The 20,857-nt window shown below is 38.0% G+C and overlaps 1 long non-coding RNA gene and 1 other non-coding gene across 5 annotated transcripts in view; both read right to left on the bottom strand.

Moving 5' to 3' along the window:
* LOC106730484 overlaps window positions 1-20,857 on the bottom strand; it is a 432,222-nt gene that overhangs the window by 339,783 nt on the left and 71,582 nt on the right. The gene's annotated exons all lie outside the window — the stretch shown is intronic.
* On the bottom strand, window positions 15,921-16,035 carry LOC116669067. The gene has a single exon (XR_004326456.1). It is a non-coding gene; the product is annotated as a U5 spliceosomal RNA (small nuclear RNA).

The following is a 20,857-nucleotide window of genomic DNA, read 5'->3' as shown; positions in this document are numbered from 1 at the left end:
CTTTATGACAGGCACTATGTACATGTTAGGGCTGCAAAGAAGACTAAGGGAAAGTCTTTGTCTTGAAGAGCTCACAATCTGGTTATAGCTCCTGTCTGAGCCTCAATTCCTCTTCAGTAAATGAAGGGGGCTGGTTTAATAATTTCTGAAGTCCCTTTCAGTGATTCTATAATGTTGTTTCCAAGGATCTGATATATTCACGATGGCATCTGTCTTATTTTGTTTCAGGTGAAATATGGAACACGGAACAATGCAGGATACTCAGAAGAGGGTGGTATAATTCTTAGGTCAGGGCTTGGGTTGGTGTATAAGAGACTCCATTGGACAGACAAGGATGTGGCTTTCATCCTTGAACTCATCACTTAACTTCTGGGCCTAGAATACCAATTTGCATACAGAAGTGTAGGTTCATGATTGTTTAACAAAGGTTATAATATATGTCCTTAGTATTTTGAAACTGGGGAGCAATGTTGTTTCTTTTAACATCAAGTTGAGTTGGCATTGTATGCCCCATGACACCTTTGGCATTGTGAAAGAGAACAGAATAAGGAATAAAAAGACTACACTGCACAGGTAAGGAAACAATCCAAAAGAAAAATGAAAGATATTCTATGGATTTGGAAAAATTTTGGCAAACCACATGCCTGGTAAGGAGTTAATACCCAGAATATATAAGGAACTCACACAATTCAACAGCAACAAAACCACACAATTAAAAAATAGGCAATGGACTTGAATAGATATGTTTCCAAAGAAGATATACAAGTGGCCAACAGGTGTATGACAAGGTGCACAATATCATTAGTTATCTAGGAAGTACAAATCAGAACCACGTTGAGATGTTACGTAACAGCTATTAGGATGACTGTTATCAAAAATAAATAAATAAATAAAATATAAGTGTTGGTGAGAAAACAGAGAAAAGGAAACCTTGTACACGGTTGGTGGGAATATAAACTGGCACACCTATTAACAGTATGGATTTTCCTCAGAAAAACTGAAAAGAGAACTACCATATGATCCAGCAATTCCTTTTCTGGATATATACTCAAAGGAAATTAAATCAATATCTTGAAGAGATGCTCCCATGTTCATTGCAGCATCATTCACAGTTGCTAAGATATGAAAACAACCTAAGCGTCCATCAAAGGATAAGTGGATAAAGAAACTGCAGCATGTATGTCAACTATATTTCAACTATAAACAAACAAACAAACAAATAAATAAGCTGTGAAAAAAGAAAAAATTGTAATATATATATATACATACATATATATGAATATTATTTAGCCTTATAAAAGGAGATCCTGCTATTTGCAACAACATGAATGAAACTGGAGGACAGTATGTAAAATAAAATTAGCCAGACACATAAAGTGAAAAAAACAAACAAACAAAAAGCAACTGCATGATCTTACTTACATTTGGGATCTAAAAATGTTAAATACATAGAAGCAGTGAGTACAACAGTGGTTACCAGGGTCAAGAAAGCTGGGAAAATAAAGATGTTGGTCAAAGGGTACAAAGTTGTGGTTAGGTAGTATGACTCAGTCCAGAGATCTAATGTACGGCATGATGACTATAGATAATAATATGATATTAAACACTGAAAATTTGTAAAAGAGTGTATTCAGGTGCTCTGATCACACACACTTAGACACAATATGGTGATTGTGTGAGAAGAAAATGTATTAAATAGCTTGACTGTAGTAATCACTTCACTATGTCTATGTATATCAAACCATCAGGTTGTCACCATATATATTTAGGCATACCGTGGAGTTCAGTTTCAACCACCATAATAAAGTAAATATTACAATAAAATGAGTCACACAAATTTTTTTGTGTTCTTAGTGCATATAAAAATTATGTTTATACTGTCTATTAAGTATGCAATAGCATGTCTAAAAATGTACATACATTAATTTAAAAATTCTTTATTGCTAAAAAAAAATACGCTAACCATCATCTGAACCCTCAATGAGTCATAATCTTTTTGCTAATAGAGGATCTTGCCTTGATGTTGATGGCTGCTGATGGATCACAGTGACTGTTGCAAAAAGTTGGGGTGGCAATTTCTTAAAACAGGACAACAATGAAGTGTACCAAATCAATTGACTCTTCCTTTCACAAGCGATTTCTCTGTAGCATGCTGTGCAGTTTAATAGTTTTATCCACTGTAGAACTTCTTTCAAAACTGGAGTCAATCCTCTCGAAACCTGCCACTGCTGTATCAACTAAGTTTATGTCATATTCTAAATCCTTTGATGTCATTTCAATCATCTTCACAGCATCTTCACCAGGAGTAGATTCCAGCTCAAGAAACCACTTTCTTTGGTCATCTATAAGAAGCAACTCCTCAGCTCTTTAAGTTTTATCGTGAGTTTGAAACAATTCAGTCACATCTTTAGGCTCCACTTTTAATTCTAGTTCTCTTGCGATTTTCACATCTGCAGTACTTCCTCCTCCGTAGACTTAAACTCCTTAAAGTCATCCATGAGGGTTGGAATCAACTTCTCCTAAACTTCTGTTATTGTTACTATTTTGATCTCTTCCCATAAATTACAGGTATTCTTAACAACATCTACAATAGTGAATCCTTTCCAGAAGGTTTTTAACTGACTTTGACCAGATCCACCAGAGGAATCATATCTATGGCAGCTATAGTCTTACAAAATATATTTCTTAAATATTAAGACTTGAAAGTCAAAATGACACCTTGATCCATGGGCTGCAGAATGAATGCTGTGTTAGCAGACATGAAAATAACATTCATCTTGTTGTACATTTCCATTAGAGCTCTTGGGTTACCAGGTGCATTGTCAATGAGTAGTAATATTTTGAAAGAAATCTTTTTTTCTGAGCAGTAGGTCTCAACAGCAGGCTTAAAATATTCAGTAAACCATGTTGTAAACAGATGTTCTGTCATCTAGGCTTTGTTGTTCCATTTATAGAGCACAGGCAGAGTAGATTTAGCATAATACTTAAAGGCCCTAGGATTTTTAGAATGGTAAATCAGCATTGGCTTCAACTCAATGTCACCAGCTGCATTAGCCATTAACGAGATAGTCAGCTTGTCCTTTGAAGCTTTGAAATCAGGCATTGACTTCCTCTCTTGAGCTATGAAAGTCCTAAAAGGCATCTTCTTCCAATAAAAGGCCTCCACTGAAAATCCGCTGTTTAGTGTAGCCACCTTCATTAATGATCTCGGCTAGATCTTCTTGATAACTTGTTGGCAGCTTCTACATCAGTACCTGCTGCTTCCTCTTACACTTCTGTATCATGGAGATGGCTTCTTTCCTTAGTTCTCTTGACCCAATCTCTGCTAGCTTCAAACTCTTCTTCTGCAGCTTCCTCATCTCTCTCAGCCTTCACAGAATTGAAGAGAGTTAGGGCCTTGCTCTGGATTAGACCTTGGCTTAAGGGAATGTTGTGGCTGGTTTGACCTTCTGTCTGGACCACTGAAGCTTTCTCCTTATCAGCAAGAAGGCTGTTCCACTTTCTCATCGTTCGTGTGTTCACTGAGGTAGCGCTTTCAGTCTCCTTCAGGAACTTTTCCTTTTCATTCACAACTTGTCTGACTGGTGCAAGAGGCTGAGCTTGTGACCCCTCTGGGCTTTTGACATGCATTGTTCACTAAGCTTAATCACTTCTAGCTTTTGATTTACAGTGAGAGATGTTCAACGCTTCCTGTCCCTTGAACACTTACTTAGAGGCCATTGTAGGGTTATTAATTGGCCTGATTTCAAAATCCTGCATCTCAGGAAAGAGAGATGTCTAAAGAGAGGAAGAGCAATGGGAGAACAGCCAGTCCATGGAGCAGTCAGAACACACACATCATGTATTATTAAGTTCACTGTCTTACATGGGCACAGTTTACGGTGCCCCAGAACAATTACAACAGTGACATCAAAGATCACTGATCACAGATCACCATAACAAATATAGTAGTAGTAATAATAATAATAATAATAATAATAATAATAATAATAATAATAATAATAAAGTTTGAAATATTGAGACAATTACCAAACGTGACACAGAGACACAAGGACAAAGGCTATTGGAAAAATGGCACTGATAGACTTGCTCAAAACTTCAATTGCCACAAACCTTCAATTTGTAAAAACATAAAATAAAATAAACAAAGAAGAAATATCTGTGAAGTGCAATAAAGAGAAGCGTGATAAAACAAGTTATGCTTGTGATTTTTATTTTTAAAAAAGAAATAATAGAACAAACTTGGGTGTTAGAATCATCTGTGAAATGGGAAGAATACTTCAGAAGATTACTGCAAAAGAAATGAAGTATGCAAAGTATTTGCATATTTACTTATTACGATGACTACAGCTACTATTAAAATGCAATCTATATAAATGTTTATCTCTCTTTCTACACTTTCTAAGTAACCGACTACAGCTCCCTCCACACAGCCGCGAATAACCTTGATAATTCCTTATCTCCTTTGGGTTATTTTTGTTTGTTTGTTTTGTTTTGTTTTTGTTTTTTTACTATAAATAGTTCCACCATCCACAAGTTGTTCTGCTTTCCTACAAACCCTAGAACGTTTCTCATTAGCTCCATAGAAAGCACACCAAACCCAAGTAAGCGCTTAGCAAGTTAGTGGAATTGCTTTCCAGCAGAGAAGAAGACCTCTCTCCTAACCTGTCTGGGACCCCAGCCCTTCCTTGCCACCACTTGCTTCAAAGCCTTTAGTTGATTCACAGGGAACATTAATGAATGAAATTGATCCCTTGGGTACAAAGACGGCCATTGTCCTTGGCATGCTTCTCCCTGAAGCCAGCTGCCCTTTAGGCTCCGTAAGCTATAGAAGGCTAAAACAGTGCTGTTGACACATCACACCTGCTTCCCAGGGCACATCTCATCCAACACCAGCCAGACTACAACCCTGGGCCACATTTAATGATTCTGCAGCGTTCAGATTAACTCTTTTGCTTGACTGGCTTTTATGGACGTAGCCAAGTCCATTTGGTCTTGTTTTAATAACATCCCAATAAAAGAGCTGGGAAATTAGATGCTAGGAATGACATTTAAATCCTCCATTTCCCTTTGCTGCAATAATAGCCTTTTTGATAATAAAGTAGATAAATTTTATTAAATGATATGAAGTTTTTCCATTTGAAAGCAATTAAAAAATGCTTTCAGTTCAGAATTATAAAACTATTCACTTCAGATTCGAGGCTGACACTTTTATTGGGAATCTGAGTTATAACATGTTCAGCTCTATGCCCATTCATTGGCCCCTGATACTTCTGCCAACTTTTTATGGTTTTATGTGAAAGTACAGTATTTAAGCCTCCCCTAAATTCATGAGCTTCCCTTGCTTCTGAAAAAGGCTCCTCAGTGTCTTAACAATGCACAACCAGGGCTGATGTTTATTTAAAAACATCTGCTCCGTCCTTTGTGATGTAACATACTAAAGTAGCCTGACATTTTAAATACTTTTTCTTTACACTTTGTGTCAAACAATGAGAGAACGTAACTACTTTCGTGATGAAAAACTGTTCAGGGCAATTACAAGATGATACAGTAAGTGGACTAAATGGTACCCAAAGTAATCAAAGGCAAACACCGGGATTAGCCCGAAGGCTGCAAAAGCCCACTTTTATGGAGATTTCTAGTTCCCTAAATATCTCTATGATTATGCTTTACATCTTAGTGCTTCCTAATTGATAATGAAAATATTCCCTTGTTATTTTATTTTTTAAGATAAGAAGGTGAATTACTAATTTTTAAAGTTTTCGACAAATCAGGACAGGCAAAAAAAAAAAAAAAAAAAAACAACTATCTCTACATCCCTGATTGCTATATCCACCTGGCAGCCTAGAGGGAACAGAAACTCTTTTAGTGCTACTGACCACTGATTCACTTGAAACCACTTTTCATAGCCACCCTTACTTATGTCCAGTGCAGAAGTGAATTAGGGATGTAAGGAAATGCAGTTTTTTTTCACTTATGTGCATATGAATCATTTAACTACCGGAATATTGCCCAGTAGAGACCCTGTTCAACTTACTTTGATGATAAAATATTGTTTCTAAAATACCAGGTGCTTCTAATATTTTCCAACACAGTTTTTTATCAATCTAAACACAACTTCAACATTTCCCCAGAAACACACATACACATACGTAAGAAACTGTTTTCTGCTATAGATTGGGCAAAAGTAAACTTTGGGTTGGACTCTGTTGATAATAACAGATTACAAAAGCCTTTAATCAAGAGAAAACTTTATTACTGAAGACACTTGAACATTCTCTTGGGTATGATATCTGGAGCAAAGGTGACATTGAAAGAAAATGAAAGTCAAGCGTGGCTAAATTTCCTAAGGAGCAATTTGACAGCCACAATACACCCAAAGCAGAAGACAGCACAGCTCCGTTTATTTGCAGGGTGAAGAGTGATTTCTCACTGTTGTTGAAAACCTATTCTGCAGTCACAGAAACACAGGTTGCCAGTGCCAGGAGGAAGCCTGAGAATATTCCAGCAAAAAGAGATACTGTTCTACCCTGACCAGTCTGGCAGGAAGGAGCCCCTGCTCTGCCTGACTCAGGAGGGCTCCGTGCTCATCCTCGGTGTGAACTTCTGACTGTCCTCCCTCATTCCACACACTTGGGCATCTGCCACCGCATGGGTTCGCGATTTGGGATTAACACAATTGCTCACAACAGTGCCCAAATGAATTCCTGAAAAGGAGCTAGGAGTAGAAGGCCACAGGATCTGTGAGAGCAGACACAACAGGGAAATGTTATTCGTGACCTTTTATAATATCCTGGCTCACTTTGGTCCATAAATCTCCTTTTCTGATCATACCAATCTACCCTGTGAACACACAGGCCTTTGATTGCCTCTTTATTAGCTTAGCAAATGGAGTGATGGGTGAGCTTCTGTCACGGTGCTGACTCTGTTACAAAGTGTAAAGGGAATTCCCATCCACCCACAGGCCAGGAGGTGCCCAAATGTCAAAATGCATCTGTTTTATGGACATTCAACAGGAATGTTTTATCAAAAAGCACAGTCATAAATCTCTACCAGCTGCCACTCTCTACTGGACCCTTCCAATCACCATATAATATGTCAAAGCATCTCCCATATTAAAAAAAAAAAAAAAACTCCCCCTTTAACCCACATCCTCCTCTAGCTACCTGCCACAGTATTTCTGTCCCTCTCTTTACAGTAAAACCCTTAGGAGTAAAGAGTTGTGCTCCCTGTCTCCATTTCCTCTCCTCCAAGTTTTTTTTTTTCTTTTAATCACTCCAATTAGGCTGATGTCGTCACCATCAAACAAAACATTTATTTTCAGTGTCACGAAAAAACAGTAACAACTCCATGTTGACCTTTGCTCGTTGGCTGATTTCTTTCAGCCTCCTTTGTTTATCTCTCTTCACACCCCTAAATTTTAAATTCTGAAGCATCTGGAAGTTCAGTCTTAAGACCTCATCTCTTCTTTATCTACTCTCTCTTACTGGGTGATTACATACAGACCACAGGATTAGATTCTATTTATGTGTTGACGACTTCCAAAGTAGATCTCAGGTACAGACTTCTCCACCGAAGACCCTACCTGCTTCCTCAACACTCTCACCTTGATGTCCCATAAAAATACATAACCTAATCTGTTAATTCCCTACAAACCCTATTCCTTCTGAAGTTGTCTCCATCATAGTAAATGACAATCCCATCCTTCAACATGTTCTGGTTCACCATATCCCTCCCACCTTAAAATTAAACTCATCCTTGGACCTTTCCTTTCTTCATGCCTTGTGTCCCACCTGTCAGCAAGTTATTTTATTTCTAGAATCTAGTCTCTTTTTACCTCCCTGGTTCAACCTACTATCATCATGCACCCAGGTTCTGCCAAAGCCTTCCATCAGGACTCCTTGCTTCCACCCTCTACCTCAAATGTATATTCTATACAAAGCAGCCAAAGATACTTAAATCATATCTTTTAAATTACCATATAGCAAAATTGATTCTTTGGTGTACAGTAGCATGACCATGATCATCCTAGAATCAAATCCTCCAATGGCTTCTTGAAGTCACCACCAGGGCCCTCAAAACCCTATGCAGTCTGACCACCAACCACTTTTCTCCACTCCTTGCTCTAATCCAACACATGGTATGCCTTGCTGTTTCTTAAACCCAATAGTCACTCTCTTACCTTTTCCTCTCCTCTGTCTGTGATGCTCATCTCCTGAATATACGCAGAACTTCTTCCAGGTTATTCACTCGGATGTCATCTTATCAGCAGAGTTTTCTCGAACTATCCTATCTAAAAATGAACCCCCAACTCTCTATGACACATACTATATTTTTCTTTCCTTCACAGCACTTGTCACACTATCTGAACTACTATTTCTACTACCGGGTTATTTGTTTGCAGGCTTATTACCCATCTCCCCTTACTAGTATGCAAGCTTAATGAGAGAGAGCATTTGTTGGTCACTGCTATATGCATTTGTCAAAAATAGAGTATGATTCATGTAGTAGGACTCAAATATATGTGAAATCATTAAATCAACACATTAAAGAATGTTAGATCTAGAAAGGACCACAGCAAACATCAAATTAAATAGAGTTTTTCATACATTCCTCAGCCAGTAGAAAAAGTCAGTCTACCAGTAAAGGAGCAATAATTTACAGATCATTTACAGTATCCTTTACTTTACAATGTAAAAAAAAAAAGTAGATTTTTCAATTTCTAAACTTTAGAAGACATTTAAGTAAGGATGATAATGGACAGCAGAAAATTCTACAAACTAAGGGAAACTTTAACTAATTACAATTTCCTCTGTTCATGTACACATATACATACACACATGACAGTTATCTCAGAGAAGAAATAAAAGGCTTAATGGGCAAGCTACAACCACAAATGACAATAAGGGAAAAGGAGAGGGTGAAGGGAATGGTAGTCTGTTTACACATGCTTAGCTGGATGATAAAGCAAGTTTGTAGCAAAGAAAACTGGTGATACCATGCATGGTAGACAATCAACTTCCTGTGTAGGGAATCTGTGGTAAGAATCTATTTTAGATCAGTCAATTTTCTTTAAACAGGGTCTGTGATTAAGATTCTCTTCTAAGTGGCACTACATACCACTGCCGATCACAATTCTATGAAAAGACTCCATCCATGCAAGTGTAAGCTTTAGAAAAACAAGACTAAATGGGACAATGTACATTCTGATGAGAGCATCAGATTTTACATATACACATGCCACACACACAAACACACCTAATTTCCATCTCTCGTTTCCATAAGAATCCTCTTCTAGATGAATGTTCTACTTCTAGTACTGATGGAGACAATATACTTAATACCTTTATAAGTCACATTATGGAAACTCCCATAAAAAGGGAGGTAAAATGTAATCGGGAAAGAGCAGATTGTAGAAGCAAGGGTAGCAGGTTTGAGGCCAATTAGAAGCATTGAAGTACTTTGTCAAATGTCCACCCACTTTTTTAGTACCCTGAGTTTTAGATTCAAACAGTCTTGGATTCAAATCATGGATCTAGAAACCACCACCCGTGTGACCTTGGAGAACATTCTTAACTCTTAGAGCTTCATATGTCTTCTTTACAAAATTGAGCACCCTTGCTGCCCCCATAAACCACAAGGCCAATGTGAAAAAGGAGTAACACTGGTAAAGAGGCTGGTACAGCTCTTAATATACAGTGTGTTCCCTCATATGTACTGCAGTTCGGTATCAGTCTTGCCAAGTGAGTCCCATTAAAGTGAATGTATAGTGTGTCACCTGTTCTCCAGTGAAAAAATGATAATTGTATTGTGTGCTTGTTGAGTACTCAATTCTTTAAACTTGATTACAGTTCTATGGCATCTCCACTGGATTTTAATCTTGTTCTAAAACGTTATGAATCTGTTCCCTCCCTCCTGATCTTCTTTCATACTGACTGGTCACTTCAGCTAGATCCTTGCAAATAGAAGAGTTAACCAATTTTACAATCTAAAGGATTTCTATGACTGATTTGTGGAAAAGACAGAAAAGAAATGTAATTGTCTTCAGCCAAGGTCACCTACAAACTCACCAGTATATCTCACCAACCTCATCTCATAACACATACTCCTCTTACAAATCCTCACTCTCAACAACCAACTCCAGGTTTAACCCCTTCTCCATCTCTGACCTCATCACACCAACAGGGATCTCCACCCAACTCACCTCATCTGTCATAAGGAAATACGGAATGGTCCATGTGTTTTTTCCAAGTATTCATTTCTCACAATGTCCCACAGAGAACACTCCAAAACAGGGAAACTGACTGCTATGGGAAACAGCTTCTAGCTCCAAAAACTTTTCATTTAAATAAATATACATTTCCATTTCCATCTATCTGTCCAATGAAAGAATAGTTAAGATGTCAGATATCCAATTCTACTAAGAAAATAAAATCAGTACTTGATAATGTGCTTTGTATGTATAAAGTGTTTTAGTGTTAAGAACTATACATAATTCAAATCATTTTTAAAGTAATTTTCTAGAAAAAGCCAAATTGAAAAGAATGGGAAAGACAAGTCTATTATTTTTTGGTTGCTTTTTTCTTTTTCTTTTATATAGGTACACAATTATGATAAAAATATGTAGTTTCCAAGACACATTTTGTTTTCTAAATAAATAACAATCAAATTAACGGTGCAAATCTTTGCATTCAAGAATAAATCAGAATTTTCCTACAAATACTTTAGCCTTGAGGTTGGAACACAACTGTAAATTTCAGACAAACCCAGATTTTTTTTAAATCACATTTCTGGTTAACAGAAAGCAAGAACATGAAATTTTAACTTTTGTTAGCCCAGGAAAATTGTCACAAGCTGGAAGCATTTGTGACATAGGTTTGCTGATGTGAACAAAACAACAGAGGGGTAGCTATTTTAAAAATGCATAAGCACCTACTATGTGCTATGCACTGTGCTGAACAATGCAATGTCAGACCATCCTATCAATTATTTCATTAATGGGAAAATACATGGGAATGCTATCATTTGTCATCTTTAAAACACTTTAGAGTTTACAAGGGACATTCACTATCTACTCGTTCATATATTTTATTTTATTTTTTCCTACTAGTTCATGTAAAGTCTTTATGGCAAGTATTATGTGGTGGGTTGATTGATCCAAAAGACAAAAGAGGATGAAGAATTCTGCTTTGTTCCCAGATGTGGCCTACACAGAGCTTTCCCATGGTCATTTTAAAGCTCTGAAATGTCTCGGGAAGAAAGCAGCATGATGTGTGTAAAAATGTGATCAGAACAAAACAGTCATTCCTTATAATAGATGTATCTGAAAATGATAAGAAAGAATTAAGTAAAAGCCAGTAAAACTAAATCACTGATCCAGACAGAAGAGGCATTTGAACCGCACTTTTAAATTATGGTAAAATTTATTTTTTTTTAATTTTTTTTTTAATTTATTTTTTATCCCAAGTTTAAATCAATAGGTATATATGCTTCCAAGCCTTTAAGAAGACATGGATTCAAAAAGATGTCCAAGATAATTTGACCTCAGCATATTGAGAAAGAGAATTAACTCAAATGGATAGCGCGTACGGTTTCAACCCTCAGACAGGCACGTGCTGCACTCAGTGGGAACTGCGTGGGTGTTAGTGAGGGGAGAACTGGCCTGAAATAATTACAGAGACTTTTATGAACTTGAGCAAAATATATCATTAAATGTTTAGTTTCTACCAAGAACTACAGCTGCCCAGAAAAATCTTCATTCTGCTTTAATTTTGCCGAATGGCTAGGTATCAAACAGAACTCTTTCATGGTTTACTGAAAGTGTTCTTATTTTTTCTGGTAGGTTGGTTCAACCAGCAGTAAATAGTATAAAAAGAAAGAAACAGAAGATAGATAAGATATTGATTATTTACAGAAATTACCTTTTCTATTTTTTGTATATTTTTACATAAAGATTTAACTATTCACTAGATAATTAAGTAATTTATTTACTTTGGTAACTAGCCAGGCAAAAATATCTAAATTCTACTCTTGGAAGTAAGAATTATCTAATCATTCACAAGCTCTTATAATAAAACATTTATCATGAGTCATTAATCCATTAGGACTTATTTTCCGTCTCATCCTTTCACTAGCACCTTACTTTGAACGTAGTCAAGTTTGGCTGCAATTTTTCCTTTTATCATATATCACAGTTACAGGACGGGATGCACCAAAGCTGGATTCCAAAAACCCTGCACTCTGCTTGAACTTGGCATATAGAAACTCAACCACTGACTCTAGGGCTGAGACTCATCCAGCCTCAAGGCCTGAGATCACGCTTGGATCATGGGGTACTAGATGTTTAGGGTTAGGAGAAAAAATGTCTAGGTGCAACATTATCTCGCAGAGATTTAAAATTACTTTAATTCACAGGGCACCATTCCTGTGGTCCTAAGGGTAGGACTAAGAAGGCTCTCCCTGCATCAGATCTTCTCACCTATGACCCTATCCTCAATCCTTCCACCTTCTAATTTGCATTGTTCTGGTCTGGTAGCCTTCCCTTAATTAATACACTTACACACTACAAAAGAGACCGCTTGAATGTTTCTTAGGCCTGAATAACACCAACATACGTCTGCAGCTTCCTGTTCAATAGCAAGCTACGTTTCCTCAGAAATTACTAATAGTGAAAGAATACAACATAAATAGATATCTGTATGAAATCTGATTTTTGATGACTCAAAAAGGTAGCCAGTGTTGCACTAAGAGAGGCAGAGGAGGAAGTAAAGGACGATTGCACTAAAGGTAAAAAGATTTGCATCTGAGTCCCTTTTCTCTCATTTATGAAAATTACTACTGCTCTGTCCCTGTCATCATATTGTTATAAAACTTAAGCTAGTGTTCAAGAACATATTTTGTAAACTACAAAGCAGCAAGAATATATATGTCATCATTGTAATAATCTCTGTTGATAACCTAAAACTGCAATTTATTGAGCACCATACCTGGATTTATGCTGGCAACTGAAGAAATAAACAGTGGGGATATAGGCCCAAATAAGCCAAAAAGTGCACAGTAATAGCTACATTATAGATGAGGAAACTGAGGGTCACAGAGATCAAGTGACTTGATCAAAGACACACAGCTACCAAGTGGCAAGGGCTGAAATTTCACCTGCAATCTGCTTGCCTAAGAGTCACTAGTTCTTGGGTCTACACTAATGAGATGCATTGTTTCGAAGGCCCAAATTCTCACAGAGGTTAATGGTTCTGCCTCCAGGGGATAAGCTCACCCAGAAGAAACCAAGTAGACTGAGCCACTGAAGAAGCACAGAAGAAAAAGAAACATAAAAAACAAGAAACAGGAAAGAGCTAGGTGCCTTTTCCTTATGAAGAACGAGCATTTGAGGAAAGGTCATATACAATAATTTGAACAAGTTAGGACGTGACATAGATAACCATATTTCCTTGATTCTTTTCAATTTAGAAGATGTACTTTAAATGTTTTGTTTGTTGTTTTCCCAAACTGGGACACAGCTTATAACTGATTATCCAAAGCAATTTGTCAGCAGCTAGACCGAGAAGTAATTGTGAGGACCTTGTCCCCGCTCACTCATCCATGAACACAGCTCATACACAAGTCACCTGTTCATCAGGAGTCACCTCTGGTTAGTAATTCTTATTGGGAACATCACTCACAGCTTCAAACTCAGGTTTAGAATACCAATCGTTATTTAAAATGCCTCAAGAAGACAGTACTATGAAGCAACGTTGAAAATGTAAGTTTGTTACATAAGCAGAATGCTTGTCCCACACCAGGCAATTCAATTAATGTCAATAACAGGTGAGAGTTTCTCAACATTGACCATATTTTTCAAGCTAGGAAGGCAGCAGTGACAGCAGCAGTCAGGGTCTGAGCCATGTTAATGGAGAGAGAAGCAAGCCCATTACCGGTGTCTTCTGTATCCTCCCAGACAGGACACACTGTCTTTCAAGCATCAAAAATTTGTCAGGAAGATTCTGGCTTCTCTCAAAAGAAGTTATTGAATTTCTAGCGAGAGGTCATTCAATTAAGGGGGGGGGGGAGGAAACTCTGGTCTTCTCTGACAAAACTCTGACAAACCTCAAATTATACCTTCAGTCTTAAAGGTGCTAAGTCAAGATAACAAATATGAGTTGAACAAAGGTAGACTGTCACCATGATGTTCTCTGTAATCCCTAATGGCTAAATTGATTCAGGGGGAAAAGAAAAGTTGTAGTCCTTATTTTCAGGATTAGTCTCAATATGGATGTTGAACCAAAGAGAAAAATAGTATGTGCCACATGGATTAATAGAAAATAACTAAAATAGCACATTTAAGCCATCCTCCCCCAAATGTTACTATTAAATCTAATGATCAATTTATTATTATTGGTATCATAGAGTTAATGATATGTGATTAAAACTATAAAAGTGAATAATCATCAGTACTAACCAGGCATTGTCTTGATTCTTGCTTTTGTCTCCTTTAAACCTCACTATGATCCTATCTGAGAGGCATGTTATTTCCATTTTACAGATAAGAAAACTGAGATTCAGACAGAGATAAAATTCATTTTCACGACCCGGCTGTGAAAGGAGTAATCCAGAATGTTAACCCAGGTGTCTCTCCTGACTGGTTCCACCCCTCACTGACCACACTACATGGGTGAATCTGTCACTGAAGGAGCATTATTTGTCATCTATCTAAAGACGTTCCAGAGCTAAGACAACACGGCTCCCTCTAATAGCCAAGGATGATCCAAAGGATACTGAAAAGACTGAGCTTTGGAGATCTCTTTCATTTCTAAATTATCTGTTTGCTACACCATTGATTAAACTACTCTCTATGGGCCGTGTGTTAAGAACACATACAGGGCTTTCCTGTGTTTTTTTCCACACACTCTAGGAGAGATTCTTGCCAAATGAAATGTGATATGCCCAGAGAAGCATCTCATGCCTTTTGACAGGGGCTTCTTAGGCACATGGGTTATGTCACTTTTGTTATCTATAACTCTTCTCTCCCACAAGCCCTGATAATACAAAGTAGACAATAAAACAATTAAAGTGGAACTATTTTTCAACTACCTCTCATCGGCAGCAGATCATTCACTCCTAACCTGGCTAGACTGTTCCATCTCACACTCCAATCTCAGCTTATCTATAAAGCAGAGAGAGCCCCTCTCTGATCCCCTCCCTTAGTTTAATTCATCGGTCATTTAATGATATCAAAACCAGACACATCCAAATGTCTCCATTCCCTGACACACTGCAGATGGCCATGCTTCTGGTTTCTGAGGGAAAGTGGCAATGCCAAAAAGGTTCAGAGGCTCAATTCTTTCCTTTTCTCCCCACAGTAAGCTGTCTCTGCGTATTACACGTGCATGTGTGTTTACTCACCCACACCACAGATACACCCACACATATACACCGCATCATCTGTGTGTGTGATCACATTACACCCTTCCCTTGACTGGGAGAGATTAAGTTGGTTGTAGTCACAGGCCTCTGTTTTTGCTCTGTTAGGTTCTCTTGCCTGATGTCTTCAGCAGGGAGATATGTCTTTAAATCATGCATTGTGCAAATTAAGCCAACAGTAGCCTAATTTCCATGTCACCTACCTAAATATTCCACATATCAGCAGACTACGTAGACATTCCATTCATTCGGCAAATATTTTTTGAGGTACCCCTTACTTCAAGGTCCAGCTTAACTATCACTGTATCACCAAGGAAAAGAAGATGCACCCTCCCCACCCAAACAAAAAGGAACACGCTATTTTCATTTAGCGCAATGGATTCAGCTTATTCCTGAGAGCTTTTCTGACCCAAAGAGAGGAGAGAAATCTGGAGGGAGGGCTGGGGACAGTGATTGTATTTATTTTTATTTTTTTCAACAGTCTATTTTTCAATATCATTATTAGTCTTGCAAGTGTAAGTCCTCAAAAAATTGAGTAAAACTCAAAATTGTTCCTCTCCACAGAAATCTTTAGTAAAAGGAGATAGATCTATGTGATCTGAAGAGAAACCAGATTATAGTGATTTTTTAACACTTTTCATTCCCTATTAGTTGTCATTCTTACTTTTACAAACATTGTTTTTTTCTATGAACATGAGAAATATGGCTGTTAAATGGCAGCTCCTTGTAAACCCTCTACATGCCAGCGCAAACAACTAACAATGTAAGTTCCTTATCTTTGTGAAATCTAGTACATATTCAGAAGGGTCCAATATATAGCCTATGAATCCAAATTTTTTAAAGCCAAGTATTTGTAAGACACCTATCAGGTATGCCTGTGCAATGATACAGTCACATGTTTCTCATTAGTTTTCTTCACCCTCACTGAAAAAAATAAATAAACCAAGTTTTTGCTGTGTGTGTGGACACAGTCAATTCACTCAGGACTTTAAATCCTACGTGGCTTGAGATCAGTGGAAGTGACAATTAATGAGGAAATATGTCTTACATCTCGATTTTAGTAAATTAATTAAATTATATTCAGAGGAAACAGGGCTTTGGTGTGGCTGTTTCAATGCTCAGGTGAGTCCAGGCTTAAGGTAGTCCAGGGAAGGGTGTAAGGGGATCACACACTCAGAGCATGTGGTGTATATGCATGTATATGTTGAGTGTATCTGTGGTGTGGGTGAGTAAACACACATCCACACGTAAACATGCAGAGACAGCTTACTGCGGAGAGAAAAGAACTAAGCATCCAACCCTTTTTTTGCATTGTCACTATCCCTTGGAAACCAGAAGCATGGACATGCGCACGTAGCAATACACATCTGCACTGTCCTGGTGGCAGGTGAGGAGACAAAAATGTGCCACGGGATCCTGTCTTCTGATCTCCCATGATGAAAGTTTGGAAGTCAGCAGCATGTACTCTTCTCTGCAGGGAGACTTGTAAGGATGCTGAAGGACCAACTCGATAAGTCTCAGAGATTTCCCTCTGAATCTACACTCCAAACTTCTTAAAGCCCATGGAGAGAGTCCACCTTCTTCCCCCCTTCCCAGAGTTGATGGACAAGAGAATGGTATGTTTCAGTCTCTGTTCCATGGAGGATAGAGCAGTATCTTTGGAAAAGAAAAAAAAAAAAAAATGAGATCTGTGACTTTAAGTCAAGCAAAAGCTGAAACCTTGGAAACAGACATTCATATGCCTAAGTTCCAAAAGTCGCAGGGGAAAAAAAAGGGAAAGTGTGGAAAAGAAACTTAAAATACATTCACTTTTCCTTTCTTCCCACTTGTTACACTGTGTTAAAGCTGGCTTTTCTGTCTGTCACTCACTCCTACTCCCATTCCCACTCCCCAGCCATCAACAGTATAAAAGCTCCTCGAAGAGAAGGACCGATTTCCATTCTATCCCTGTGAAATAACTAAGAGTCGATGCTCAGCACATATGTATTCAAATAATGTGTTCGCCAGAAAGGAAAACTTGTTTAAGGTGTTGGGGGCCAGAGTGCCACCAGCACCTAGTGAACCATGAAAACTCATTCTTCACCTCTTGGTCTTGTTTGGGAATAGATGACCTGGAGTTTAGCGTGTCCTGGTCACTGACTAGCCAGGAGATTTTGGATAACTCATTTTACTGTGCTGAGTTCAGAGACATTAATAAGGTTGCCAATCTCTCAGCCTGGGAAGTAGCAGACACGTTAAAAAAGGCCTCAGGTCACTATAATTGGGTGAATTTAAAAATCCCGTGGCCAGAAATCAGATGGAAAGTTAAACCAATGGGATAATGCATATTTGTAACATGAATATGTTCAATACGCTAAAATACATCTGGGGGAATTGTCAGAAATAAGAAGTCACTTACTGACACTTACTATATGCCAGACCCTGCTTGAAGCACCTTATGTATCGCAACTTGTTTACTGCTCATTACGTCCATGGAATGGATGCTCTGCTCTGGGGGCTCCCTTTGTATCTCTTGCCCTATCTGCCTTGCTCTCCTGAAGAGTATCTACTCAACTTTCAAGACTTAGGACGAAAGTCACCTCTAAACTTCCCCTCCCTTCCTCTGTAGCTTCATTCTATCAAATATGGATTTCTAAGAAAACAATGACAAAAACGGTATTACTTACTTGTGTTTATATATGTGCCTCTCTTGTGAGACTATGAGCTCCTTGAGGGCAAAATATATATCCAATTTACTTCTGCATACTCAGAGCTAAGCATAATAAATTTTGCTTGTTACTAATAAATGCTGCTAGATAAATAAATGATTGACCTAGGGCGTTTCTGTTTTTACAGCAGATTTATTGTATTTCAGATAGCCAAGCCTAACATAGAACTCTCTTATGGGCTGCAAAAAAAAAAAAAAAAAAAAAAAAATTAAACAAAATTTCAGCCTGTGGAAACCCAAATACATCCAGCCAACAGTATTCGACCTCTGTAAGATATCCCGGAGAACAAATAAAGTGGCAAACCACAAGGAAACTTTACAAGATTAACTACGATCTCCTCTGAGTTTGGGGGAAGAGAACAAATCTGAGCGTACCATCTTCCCTGGGTAACAAGGATATTTTAACCAACACATTTAGGAAGCAGAGGAAGAGGGAAAGAGTGACAGATGGCAGTACACACACAGATGTCTCAGGTGGGGGGGCCTGCGTCCCACTCTCTTCAGATGACACACTCCTTGGAAGATTTGGGGCGTTTCATACTTTGTCTACCACTGTTCTCATTTTCCTTCAAGGAGAAAGCCGAAGTGGAACTGTTTGTATCATTCTTTTTCTCTCTTCTTAAAAATTAAAAATCTGCGTATATTCGAGTGTCTATAAATAGAGAAAATATAAGCTCTTTCTTGGGGCTGAGTTAATCTTGCCTCTGGATAAGACGTTAAAAGAAAGGTGATAATAGCCCCAGCTGATGACTTTGTTTATAACTCTTCTGTCCCTAGAAAAAGACCACCTGCATTTCTCTTGTATCAACACACAGACTGAGCCTGGGGTGGGGAGGCCCACGACCCAGAGCTGCAAATCTTTATCCTGTTACCAGCATTTTTTTTTTCAGGCTAGGCAGTGTGCTGAAGCCTTTATTTGACTTGTTCAAAAATCCCAAAATAAAAGCTATGATGAAACCCTTCCAAAAACACATTTTTGGAGAGCATGTAAAGCCTTTGATAATCCTTTCTTCCCTGTAAGATTAAAAGTATGTAAATCGCTGAGCACAGTGGTGGACCTGTCCAGGAAGTGGAAGGCGTCCTCCGCCCAGCTCCGCAGGTCCCAGGCTGAGAGGCCGAGGCTGGCCACATTGTTTGACACGAGGGTTAGTTTTCAGATAGTGAAATTTCAGTTGCCAGGTGCCAGAGGCAATTTATCAGACACTCATAAAATAAAGATCAAAAAGCCCATCCGTCTCCCAGTGCATCTGGGATCTAGGAAGGAACACTCACAGCCCTCGATCCTTTAAACAGCTCTCACTTAAAGAGCTTGATGTTTATAATAACAAGAAAAGGAGAAAGGGGTCAGGTCAAATTCTGCCGAATAGCAGGTGTTGTTGTAAGTGTTTTGTTCTCTCTCTTTTTTTTTTTTAAAGTAATCTGAAAGAATATTGAGCTGCTCCAGTGGATGCCCTCCATATGCATTTAGTTTTTTTATATGTTTCAACAGAAAATGTGACCTGAAAATCAGACAATAAAAAGCCTTTAACTTTTAAAACAAGTTTTTTGAAAAACTTAATGGGCTAAATTAACTAAATAGAGGGAATCACATTTTTTAACAGCGTTACTACATGGTATCATCTGAGACTTATAATACACTTGCTAACACAGTGATTTCGAGAGACAGTAATTAACAACTGGTAATAACACTTGCAAATATATTAGAACTTTATTCTTTATTATCCTCTTGAGGTGCCAAGGGATGAGACTTGCCTGAGGTCATGCAACATGTAAGTGACAGAAACACCTAGACCCTGGTCCTGGGACTCTGGACCCTCCACTCTCCCCTCTGGTGCTCCCTGCTTTGCCCTGAGTGGTCAACGCTGGGCGCATAACCTGCCTCAGTCTTTTCCACTGAATTGAAATTAATACATCTATATTTTTGGTTGGTTAAAAGCCAATTTAGGGGAAGTTATTTAATTAAGAAATCCTTACCTTAAGTCCAAACTTTATTATTTTCCCATTTTGTGAAGCAAATGGTATGATTTTATGTTAGGGACAATGTACACTTGCAAACAGTCATTTTACTCTTTTAGTGTTTACGGCATAAAATTCAAAGCTAAGTATGTTGCCCACTAATATTAGGGCTTGGATTTCTTGGTACTGTATTCTTCCCTGTTTCCTTCTTCCCAACTTGCCACTTTATGCGTCTTTTTCTTTCCCCTTATGTCTCTATTTCTCTCTCTCCCTCCTCCTGTTTCTTCTTCCTCTCCCTCCTTCTTCTTCCTCCTCCTCTTATCCTTATCCCTCTCCTTCTCCTTCTCCTCCTCCCCCACCTCTATCCCGCCTCCTCTTCCTTTTTCTTCTTCTTCTTTTTTCCTTTTTAATCTTGAGATATACTTTTTTTTTTTTAATTTGTGAAAGAGGTGAAAAAGGTAGAAAGGAAGAGAAGTAGGAAAAACAGAGGGGAGGAGAGAGAAAAGAAAACAGAAGGGTGAAAAAAGAAATCGGAAAAGATACCATGAAGGAAAACATAAATAAAAAATCAAAAATGTTAAAACCTAGCAGGGTCTACAAGTGTTAATCGAATGCAAAAGTTCAAGAGTATTGAGTACTAAAGAGAAAAAGTGGGGAAATTGAAGTTCTTAGAGAAAAAAAAAAAAGATGGCTTATTATTCCTGGAAAATAATCTACCATTATTCTTATTTCTAGTCTTTCTAATCTGTTCATTAAATATTTTATCTCATTAAAATA

This window comes from Camelus ferus, chromosome 15 (genome assembly GCF_009834535.1).
Source record: "Camelus ferus isolate YT-003-E chromosome 15, BCGSAC_Cfer_1.0, whole genome shotgun sequence".
In the NCBI taxonomy this organism is placed as follows: Eukaryota; Metazoa; Chordata; class Mammalia; order Artiodactyla; family Camelidae; genus Camelus; species Camelus ferus.
The sequence above is the reverse complement of the archived record's forward strand: the minus strand, read 5'-3'. Positions and strand labels throughout refer to the sequence as shown.